The sequence below is a fragment of the Miscanthus floridulus genome, chromosome 4 (assembly GCF_019320115.1).
Source record: "Miscanthus floridulus cultivar M001 chromosome 4, ASM1932011v1, whole genome shotgun sequence".
NCBI classification, from domain to species: domain Eukaryota; kingdom Viridiplantae; phylum Streptophyta; class Magnoliopsida; order Poales; family Poaceae; genus Miscanthus; species Miscanthus floridulus.
Window position 1 is genome coordinate 75,292,965 of NC_089583.1, and position 11,012 is coordinate 75,303,976.

Sequence of the window (11,012 nt, forward strand, 5' to 3'; positions counted from 1 at the left end):
AGTTGCCCCTAGATCCTCTATAGAGGTAGGGGCCTCTAGCTTTAGGTCGGGGGGGGGGGGGGGTCGGCGCCATGATGTTGGCCTCCTCCGTCACGGCGGGAGCGGCAGCTATGAGCTGACGCGGTGGAGTAAGATGGCGCATCATTTTGGAACTCATTGACCTAGACTTGTGTAGCTATGATGTGCGCACGGACCTTCTCGACCTCTGGAGTGTGAGGGATTTTGTCGAGCTCATTGAAAGCGACAACAAGATTGGTGCTTGGAGTCTAATAGACTGGCTAGTCGCCAACCATGTCAAATGCCTCTTCTAGATTGCGTTGATGGCGGGGCGGGCCATGACCATCTTCGTCGGCCTTAGGGTCTGCTTCTGTGTCTCAGTGATGTTGATGATCGGCATTCTTCGCTAGACGAGCGTCGTGCTCTTCAACAGTTTCACCCTCCTTGGTAACACTATCATGGATGACGTGGAAAATCATGCCCTTGAACCCTCGGAAGAATCATCGGGGCTTTCGTCAAGGACGTGGTGAAGAGATTCAGTCGAAAGAGGGGAACCCTCCGAGAGCTGACAAATGGCCACCATGTTGACCATAGGCACGGGTTGACCTGAGTCAGTTGGTTCGATCACGTAGAGGTCGATGACGCGATTGCGTTCGACGTGGTCGGCGAAGAGGTGGTGGACGGCGTTCTAATACATAGATCCTACACCCTCTAGCTTGAAGGGGTAGGGCCTCGGTGGGTTCTCCATCGGGGCTTCATAGTCATCCAAGCGAAGGCCGGTGGTAGGAAGTGGTCGGCGCCGCACCGTGCGCCCTTCTGGAGTAGCTGTGATCAACAGATCGGAATCTATCCACCTTGCGCGGTGTGGCAGAGCAGGTTGCTCGGTCGTTGTGGCTTGGTGATCTTGGAGCGTAGGAAAATCGTTGCTCACTCTAGATCGATCTAGGACCGAATCTACGAGGAGCTATCATTCTGTTAGGCGACCCGATCGATAGATGCGATCAGGTCATCATTGCTAATGGATCTCCTGTTCTAGCGATGTGGCACTAGGACCGGAGATGTCATTGCTAATGTCAACGCGATCAGCGTAGGGTGGTCCTACACCGCCTCGACAATCTCCCCGTTGTTGTCAGGGCCGATGACCCAGGTCATGGATCCGACCGTGAAGATCTGGCTTGGTTCGAGGGGGCCATAGAGCTTGGGAAGGTGACCATCTAGTTCATCATGGATTCATCACGCGCACCCCCTACCTGGCGCGCCACTGTCGACGAAATCTGGTCGACAGTCTACCGAGGGGTACGCCCACGGTAGTAGATGAATCGGTGGAGGTGCGCGTGAGGAAATCGGATGGTGACACAGAACGCAAGAGACAACGATTCGGCAGGTTCAGGCCGTCGGCTTGACGTAATACCCTACGTCGTGTGTCTTTGTGGATTGTATTGCGTGTGTTCAGATGAAAACGAGGGGGGTCCCTACCCGCCTTGTATAGCTTGGGGTAGGGTTACAGATCGGTTATTTCCATTGTGATCGGTTTACAAGATAGGAAGTTATAGATCGTACAATATCTATCATATCCGAGCAGATTTCGTAGATCACCGAGAATCTTCACGTTGCCTTGTGAAGCACGTCGTCCTACGGCATACTTCGCGTGGCGTTGTCTTGCGAGCTGGACCTCAACTAGTGGCGCGACCCGTGCATAGTCTTGTGGGCTGGGCCTCCCCTAGCGGCTCGGCCCACGTGGAGCCTTACGGGTACCGGGGGTCATGCCCCCACAGGCCCATTTGCAGACCTATTTCCATATTGTCGAGAATGCCCCTTTGTCCTCCACTATCTCCCTATCACTGACGTATGGACCCACATGTCATCTTCTTCCTCCTTCCCTATCTTCTTTCATTTGCGGCGGCGAATGTTGCTCGCCTGCGTGGCCGAGGCACCGGCGGCGATGGTGGCGGCGGCAGCGGTGACTGCTCGTCCGCACTCCTGCGTGGCCATAGTGGCGGATGCTCCCCCATGTGCCTACGGCAACGGTTGCTCACGCACGCGTCGGCGGTGGCTGCTCGCCATGGAATGAGATGGAAAGAGAAGGAAGAATATGACATGTGAGGCCCACATGTCAGTGATAGGAAGAGAATGAACAACTGAGTGGCATTCTCGACAATACAAAAATACAATGGTCTAGAAATGGGCCTAACGGCGTACATAATAACATATTTTAGAGCAATGAAGAATTATAATGGCTCATCTCTAAATAAGTGAATAGCAATGATATTCTTAAGATCCGCAAGAATTGTGACGGCAACAATAAAAAAAAAAACCTTGTTCCTTCTCTACCCAGTTTCTATCCCCCTACCTCTCTGCCCTCATCCAGCGCTTCAAATCTTTTGGTCACTTTGCTCTTTTTTTTTCTGTTGACCTCTAGTCAATGCAAAGCTAGGCCTGACCGATCCAAATTGAAACGTAATTAAAGCACCACGCATAGCTCAACCTAGTGATATATTTTTTTCGTTTCATGTCTAGAAACATGTGCTCCCTCTATCCCAAAATAATTATACATCTCACTTTTTAATGAGTCACTTTTTGAAAAGTCATTTTTTTAAGTTTAACTAGATTTACAATATCTATATCTTATAATATGTTTATTATGAAAATATATCTCACTATTGATCTAATTATGCTTATTATGCAATATAGATAACATTTTTTTATATATATTTAGTTGAATTTAAAAAATGACTACTCAAAAGATATGTAACATTTATTGCTTATTAGATATGGTACATTATTTTTCTCTAACAATAAATCAACATCAGCTGACTTATCAACCGCAAAAACCTCTGCTGAACAGACGCGGGAGTGAGCTCAGATGCACGTGCAGTCACCCAGGACACACATTCACGAAAATAAGCAAACTGAGTTGAGCTCTTATACATGAATTAATTAACCTGTCTTCCATCCCTCTTATACAATTCCTCGGTATCATAAACATGAACAGAAACAATACGGCACAAGTCGGCGTCAAATAACCCGCCGTGGCTCGCCGCCAATTTACATTTGGATCAAGCCCTCCAGATGTGACCGGACACTGCAATGGCCAGGCTTGATGTCACAGCCCATCCGCCAGGTCAGGGCAGGGGTCCTCTCGCTCTCACATCTGCTCTATTGTATCTTTCAGGAAAGAAAAAAACATCTGCTCTATAGCTACTGCATGTCACCTGTTGGTAAAAAAAAAATGGAAGCAACACGCAACTAAAGAATGCCTATCCATCTGTCACCCTTTCGCTCAAAATTTGCTAAAGGATGAACGGGTGATGCTTTCGCTGAAAAAGGAGCTCCAACACCGAGAAGAACTAGCCACCTCAGGAGGTCCATTGGTCAGGGACGGCGAGGAAGTACCTCGACATGGCCTTCCTGAACCTCTTTTTGTACTGGATCGGAGAAATCACGGTGGGGGGCTCATTCTTGGGCCCCCCCAGGATCCCCGAGGCCTTCACCCATGTCTCCAGCTGCTTGTCCCAGGTATACTGCCGCAGGAAGTCGATGATGCCAATCACAAGCTCTTTTTTCTCCTCGTCGACACCGACCAAAAGGGAGTAATCCATGACATCCAAAGACTGCAAGATGGATCATGTTAGCAGATGCAACGAGGATACAAGGTTGCCAGGCATGCTGTTATATCTAGTTAATGCTATGGAGAGTGTTGCTGTAACAAAGATGACAAAGAATGCCAACAAATCATCATCTCTCAACAACTTAGGCCAATGACAGAAAATAACTCACATTGCAGAATCAAAACCTTTTGTTTAGATTTCAATATTGTTAATTGGTTATAGCTTTTTATGAGTAATTCTGGTGCCACAAAAACTGAACAAAGCCCAACAATGTGCTACAGTCTGTTCTTAGGATGGCCAGAAACTAACACCTTTGTCCTTAGTTCACAGATTGGACTATTGGAGAGAGATAAATAAAAAATCTGAAATGGTAACATATCCTAGGATTTCAAAACTATAAAAGCGGTTAGCATCTTCCAAAATAAAATAAATTAGCATGTCTATTAAACACATGAATTTCAGAGGAAACGAGACATCCATTGCTACATGCCACAAGGAACCTTAGACTTGCTGGGTAGGCAAACAGATCGGTCTAAATCAGAACATAAATTTTACCATAATCTAGCTACATGCAAAATAAAAAAGGAATTAAATGCTTCCCTTAAAAAAGGAGTTAAATGCTGCTCTTCCTTTTCATTATGGCAGACATGAAGCAAGCCATCCTCTCACAAAACCGGATTTCAAACAGCAGCATCTCATTAGACAAATTAAGCATCATAGTAAACTAAGTCATGTAGGTCTCTGCAATTTTGGCAGTAAAATCATTGGTGCAGGAGTCAGGATCGCTTCGTACCGCAAGAAATGATGTATCATTCCATACAGCTCTTTCCAATCTTTGTTTTGCCTTACTCCCCAAAAACATAGGCTTTGTATGTAGTGCTTCTATAAGATTAGAATCTAGAAGAACTTTATTGTGGCCAGATGCATCAGAATTATAGCGTGAACGCACAGAACCCTTCAGATCATACACCCTAGATATTGATCTCTGGAAGAATATGTTCTCCATCACCATCAGATCCATCTTCACCTCACGCCCACCTTTCGAATTCTTGATACTAACCTGAATGAAGTAAGCAGTATAAATTGGTTAAAGCTCAAACCGAGAATAATGCAACTGGAGAAAGGGTTCAATGGTAGAAAATCAACCTGATAAAGCCCCACTATTTTGGCCAGGCAAGTAGGGCTTCTAGAAGTCAATGATTCTGTCAAGTGCCTGAAGTAATGAGGAGCAAATTCTACAAAAGAGTCCAGCTCTGTCTTGGTGACTTGTTTAATTATGAATCTCTCATCCATTGTCTTTGCGAAGTAAACATTGCTTTTTCCACCTTGTGCGCTCCATCGCTTACAACGACTTATCGAGCGTATGTAATCAATATCACTTGGACAGCATTTCTTTCTAAGTGCAGCAAACTGCCTTGCAAAATAGCAAGTGACAGAAAACTTTGTACTATCAGTAGGAGATGCATCATCATCGAAAGGACAATCTGAAGTGAGTTCCTTTAAAATTTGAAAGGTCTTCATGTGAGGACCAAGATCTATGAAGTCCATTACTGCTAGTAAAATCTGAAAAGCTAGTATTTGCATTCATTTTATCTGTGACATGATCAGCATACTCTTGTGATGTCATAGCATATGAGACTGCACTGGTTGGCTCGTCATCATAGACAGTGACAAAAACAGAACCTTCACAGCTAATATTGGGCAGAAGCAGTCGAGCCCCATCATTCACCATATGAGCAGCTGATGTGATATACTTGGGAGCACGTGTAAGAACAGTATTTAAGTTTCCTCTTGTCCTGGGAGATATTTGAGAAAAGGCTCTCCGCATGTTTGCCATTGGATCCTTGACAAGGCTCGTCAAGTCTCTAAAGGAATCAACTGATTTGAGTGCTGTATGCAGTGAAGCAGGTATTACTCCAGTTTGTTCTCGCTGATGTAATCTCATCACAGTATCAAATGAATGGATTCGGACTGGGGCAGTAGCCTTCTCGTAACTTGGATTGCCCAACAAGTTCAAAGATCTATTTTCGTTTGCTTTGGTCAAACCATGTGGAAGATTGTAGTCTATTTCACCGAAACCAGACCATGCCATATCTATTTTGTCAGCTAAAATAGATGCAAGTGAAGGTAACCTCTCTACTGACTCTGTCTTGCTAGGATATTTTGATAGACGACGTCCTTCTTCACACGTGTCAAATTTGTTGAAAATCAAATCAAGACCTCCTGCACCACCTGCAACACCATCGACCAGCCCAACTGGCAAATCTGTCTCAACCATGACAGATTGTTTATCATTCACGTGGCCCTTTGTAGACAAGAGAGATTTCCTTGGGCTTTCTGAAGAGTGTTGAGGACATGGTTCTTCATATGTTCCTCCGTGTTTCCTACCAATCTGAAGCAAATCAGATCTAACTTCACTGGTTCCTTGGGTTTTCCCTTGATTAAAGGGATCAGTTCTGGAAATATGGCCAACTGCTTCAAGTGATTCAATGCCGCACAACCTACAGTCCCAAGTGTGAGCATCTAAGAGGAGACTACGTCTAATACGATTAAGCTCCAGAATATCAATATTTGATTTGAATGAATGAGCACTCCCCATTATAACTGGAAGAAGCAAAGCCTGTGGGAAAGTTACACAAATTTCATCACAAAGGGCGAACACGACACGATAAACAAACAAAACAGAATAAAACAGGGGCAGTGGGGCTCTACCTCATACTCATTTCTTTCTACATTAAGCAAATCTTTCATCTCAACTATTTGCCTCTGTATGCTTGTCTTGGTTGAATCATCATCAGTGATGATACTCTTCTCAAGATTACTAAGTACATCATATACCTCAGTGTGCAACAACTCCATTGTGTGAAATACCTACAATAGAAGGTTGCAAGCATTTCATCATCCCTGCTGCAATCAATGGTGGGATGGTGGAACAGAGAAATGAACCAATGATCTCTTTAACATAAAATGTTTAACAGCATACCTCAACAGCCTCTCTTTTCACCCAATCTTGTGTGGCATGGGAATTGAAATCTAGCACTGGAGGCGGAAGGTCAACAGATAGAGTAATCATGGGACCATAGTGGAAGGCAGCCACCATATTTCCATACCTGCAATGTTATATATGCGCAAATTGAAACCTCACTGTACATCAGATGAATTTAAGGAAGACAAAGGAGGGGGCCTACATACCCATAAAAGCGAAGGCAATCCCTTTGGAGAGAATGCCCACAACTTGCAATCCGGTTAGCAGTCATATGATTTGAAAAGCTGAGTTCCAGGAACTTGCCAAATGATAGGCCCCAAGCTGCATCAGACATGATTACTCTGTGTGTTGCTGGCGGCATTCCATCCTTAAGCTTGCACCTCATGCATCTATGCCACATCCATATCCTCCCATCATGTTCACCTGGCAACTTTCGAGACTGAAGGCGCCTGACACTAATCGTTAGGCTGCCATGTTGGTGCATATAGCACCTCACATGTGATTCTGAAGGCTCCTTACAAGATGGGCAGCAATATGCCTGCAAAGAAAAGAAACGTGACAGAAAAATGTTGTTTAGCAAATAACAAGGGAGATTTCCCCGCAATGCAATAGGTTACGTACAAGAGTACCAGAAGTACCTGATCAAATAAGTCCTCACGGAGATACCTCCCTAATGGCTTATCAAAACTACCATAAAACTTGATCCGGAGGAGGTGAGAACGCTGGCACGCCAAGCTTTTGGGAATGCAAGTGCTTGAGAGGGAAACTAAGATGCTCTGGTTGTTGTCAGTACCAGATAAGGAACCAGCTGAAAGCTTGTCTTTGTCATCTGTATCCCCTGCTGGAAAGTTGTCTAGTGAGGGGTTGCTACTGTTGTTTTCTGAATGACATGGTTGGTTATTTTTCAAAGTTAACGCACCATCACGACAGACATCAGCAGCAATTGAAGATTGCAAAGACTTGTACGAATCACCATGTTGTGTGCCAGCACATGTTGCTCTAAAGTCATCACTGACAGAACATGGAGATATTAAATCGGCATTGCAGGAAACATTTGGATGGCATAAGTTGGATGGATCTTGAGAGTTGAGGGGATCAACTGGAAATTTCGATGCTCTACATTCAGGCGTGATTCCTGGGCTTACTCCAGCGGATGGTAATAAAGTTGAAGATGCAGAAATAACCTCAAAAATCTGGCTGATAGTAGAATTTTGTGGCTGTGTCTCTTCAGCACTTCTAATACTATCAGGAGTATCATGATCAGTAGGACTAGCAGAAATATCCAGTGCACCTGTCACAGATATTGAAGGAATTTTCGGAAGTGTTGCTCCCTCATCAGCAAGGAATGATGTCTCCAAGGAGAGGTGATAAGCAGCAAAGACTGCAAGTTGCATTGCACGCTTAATCTTCTTTAATTCTTCCCGACATGTTCCCCTCAACAGAACCTGCATGAAGTTCCATACACTTAATTAATAAATAGTAGAGGAAATTTGCACATTGAAATGAAACATCAGTAGATATCAGGAAAAATGCTTATGCTGGGCATTGCTAATCGTATGTCTTTGCCCAAAGGACCATTACCGTGCAACCCAAGCGCTTCAGACAGCCTTCAAAGAACATCAGAGTCTTAATTGACCCCTTTTCTCCATGTTCTGCCAATAAGGATTCTGAAACTTTCTCCACCTTGAACAAGTCACATTGTCCAAGCCTTGCTGAGGCAATGTTGTCAATTGATGAGGCAATCTGACCACCTGTGCATCTTGATATTCTGTCCAAAAGAGGTCTCTTCACATTCAGAACCAAAGAAATATCTTTTGCTAAGAGCTCCAGAGCAAAAGATGAGGCGCTTTTCTCAACTAGAAGGACATTAGGCTGCCTAGACTCGATCTTTCCAGCAACAGTTCTAAGATACTCCTTTTCCTGCAGCAAGGCCATTCGTTAACAATGTTGCAAGCAAAATAAAATATATAAAGATCCAAAGTAGATAGACACAAACCTGTTCAAGTATTGTCCCTATGGATGCCAATTTATTTGAAACTTTTTGGTACTCAAGTGCACCTCCTAAAATGAGCAATTTGACATTCCTGTGTTCTGAGACCATCCGTTTGTGTCTTAAATTCTTAGAGCAAACAATTCCTCTAACAAAATTGCTGCATCCAATAATTTGTTCATTGGTACCATATGATGATCAGAAGATAAAATTATATGAGTAAACAGAAGCACAAGCACGGAAAAAATACAAACCTATCAGTTGGGTTCCCAGATGCTATGCATTTAATCTTCACATAATCACCAGGATCCATGCTGCCACCTTTCTTGGTATCAGGTTTCACATAGTTAGCGGCTTGCCAAGCCAACGAGGACACTATCTCAAGCCAACTTTTGGAATTGTCATCACTGGAAAAACTAATGCCTTCCGCCTTCAGTAACTGTGCAACTAGAGCCCGAAAGTGCTTCAGCAAATCATTCTGAACACCACCTTGTTGAGATCCACCAAAGGCACCACACCCACTGGCTATTTTATTATCACCGAAACAACTAGGTTCTAAGAAAGCGTCGTCGTCGTCGTCATCAAATCCAAATATCCTCGATTCAACATCATCTCTCTCATCTTCAGGTAGTGGTGGGCACCAAATAGCATCACCAAAATCAACAATATGTGCTGATGCATTGACGACTTCTCTCTCACCAGCGATGCTAGCAGCACTGACTAGCTCCCGTGCATCATCTGAGTCAGTCAATGTTGTTGCATCAGGATCAGAAGCATCATCCAGCCTCACCGCACAAGTAGGACTCTCTGCTGGGCTTGGGGTCATTGATCTGTACATTGAGTTACTAACACTAGATTCTGTATCTGAAAAGTCTTGTAAGAAGTCAGTCGCAGAGGCTACAAACTGGGCCCCAGGTTCGTCAGCAACCTCCTCATCCACTCGCCTGCATCCACAACCAAAAATCGGTTCAAAGGTTATTCAATCCCCAATGACAATGACAATCTACACATTACCAGATATACACGTCATGCATCAACCCTAGTCCAATTCGTGTGTAACTTTGCCTATAGTCCCACGCCCACACTGCCTTTAAATATAATTTCAGGTCCACACAAAAAGGAAGGATAAATACAATTCCCAAATCGACCAGACGACCAACTTAACTTCCAAGTTTCCAAGTTTTTAAGCAATGCTTATCATTTTTAGTTCATTTATTTACAGAAAGTTCTAAGAACTGCGGTAGACTTGCATTTACCTAATATCACGGCCGGGAGGATGCGAGCGCGAACCGTCGTAGGCTTGGCCGCCAGATCTCGCCTCGGGCGGGCGGCGCGGGGGCGTGGGCGGCCCGACGGGCGAAGCCGCCGCCTCCTGGGCCTTGGGCGTGCTCACGCCATGGCCCGCCTCCCCCTGGGGCCGCCGCGTCTCGATCCGCGCGAGGTCGCCCTTGTGCACGTGGCGCCGCTCCTGGTCAGTGGCGGCGGCAAGGGATCTGGCCTTCCCCGCCGCGAACTCCAGCACCCCCATCCCCGACACGCCACGCTAAGATCTCAACACCGACCGTAGCGAAAGATGGAGAAGTTCCGAACAAGTAGCAGGAGACGAGGCGAGGCGAAACGACGCGGCCACGCCCGAAGCTTCCTTCCTTCCTCTGCTGGTTGCGTCCCCTACAAGTCAGCGCCCCCACCGCACCCGACACGGGACCAACCACCACCCGGCACCGGCGCGGCCAGGCCAGGCCAGCGGCCCGCGGCGCTGCGTGAGACGGGTCTCCCGCCTCCAGCGACAGAGCAAGCGCGCAATGCCGCCGGGCGGCGCCGGGACGACTCGGGTCTCGGGGTTCAGCTTCAGCAGGTGCGGGGACGGCGCGGGCGGAGGCGGAAGTCAGGAGGATGCCGCCAATTCAGCGCCGCGTCGCGAGTAGGAGAGCAGACGAGAACGCAAAACGCATGCTCGGAGAGCCCGAGGTTGGGGGAAGAGCGGCGACGAAATGGCGGCGGCGGTGATGGGAGGAGGGAGTGGGAGATATGCGAGAGATACAGGAGAGTGACGGCGCTTCGCCGCGGCGGGCGGGTGGGATTTTTAACCGCTTCGCTTGGGCGCGCGCGGTGGAAATCCTGGCTCGGTATCCTGGTATCCCTCCGTTTCGGTGGCCGCCGGGAGAGGATGAGACGTCGACGGGTCTGGGTGATGTGTGCCGTCCTGCGGCTCGCGTCTAGGCCGTCGGTGGACGGCGGGCGGCTTTCTTGCTTTGGCGAGCGTTCATTTTCCCCTGGCCTTGTTTTTATTTAGCACTTCATTTATTAACGTTCTTTGCCACTAAAATCGAAGGAGCAACGTGAACCAACTAAAATCAAACGTAGAGGTCTTTTCCTACAAGAAGAAATACGTCGTTGTCGCCAGGATGCATGATTCAGGTCACCATCTATT

At 46.4% G+C, this 11,012-nt stretch overlaps 1 pseudogene; it reads right to left on the reverse strand.

The window, feature by feature from the left end:
* Positions 1 to 2,898: 2,898 nt before the first annotated feature.
* LOC136549824 (putative 1-phosphatidylinositol-3-phosphate 5-kinase FAB1C) lies at positions 2,899 to 10,764 on the reverse strand (annotated as a pseudogene).
* Between the last annotated feature and the right edge of the window lie 248 nt (positions 10,765 to 11,012).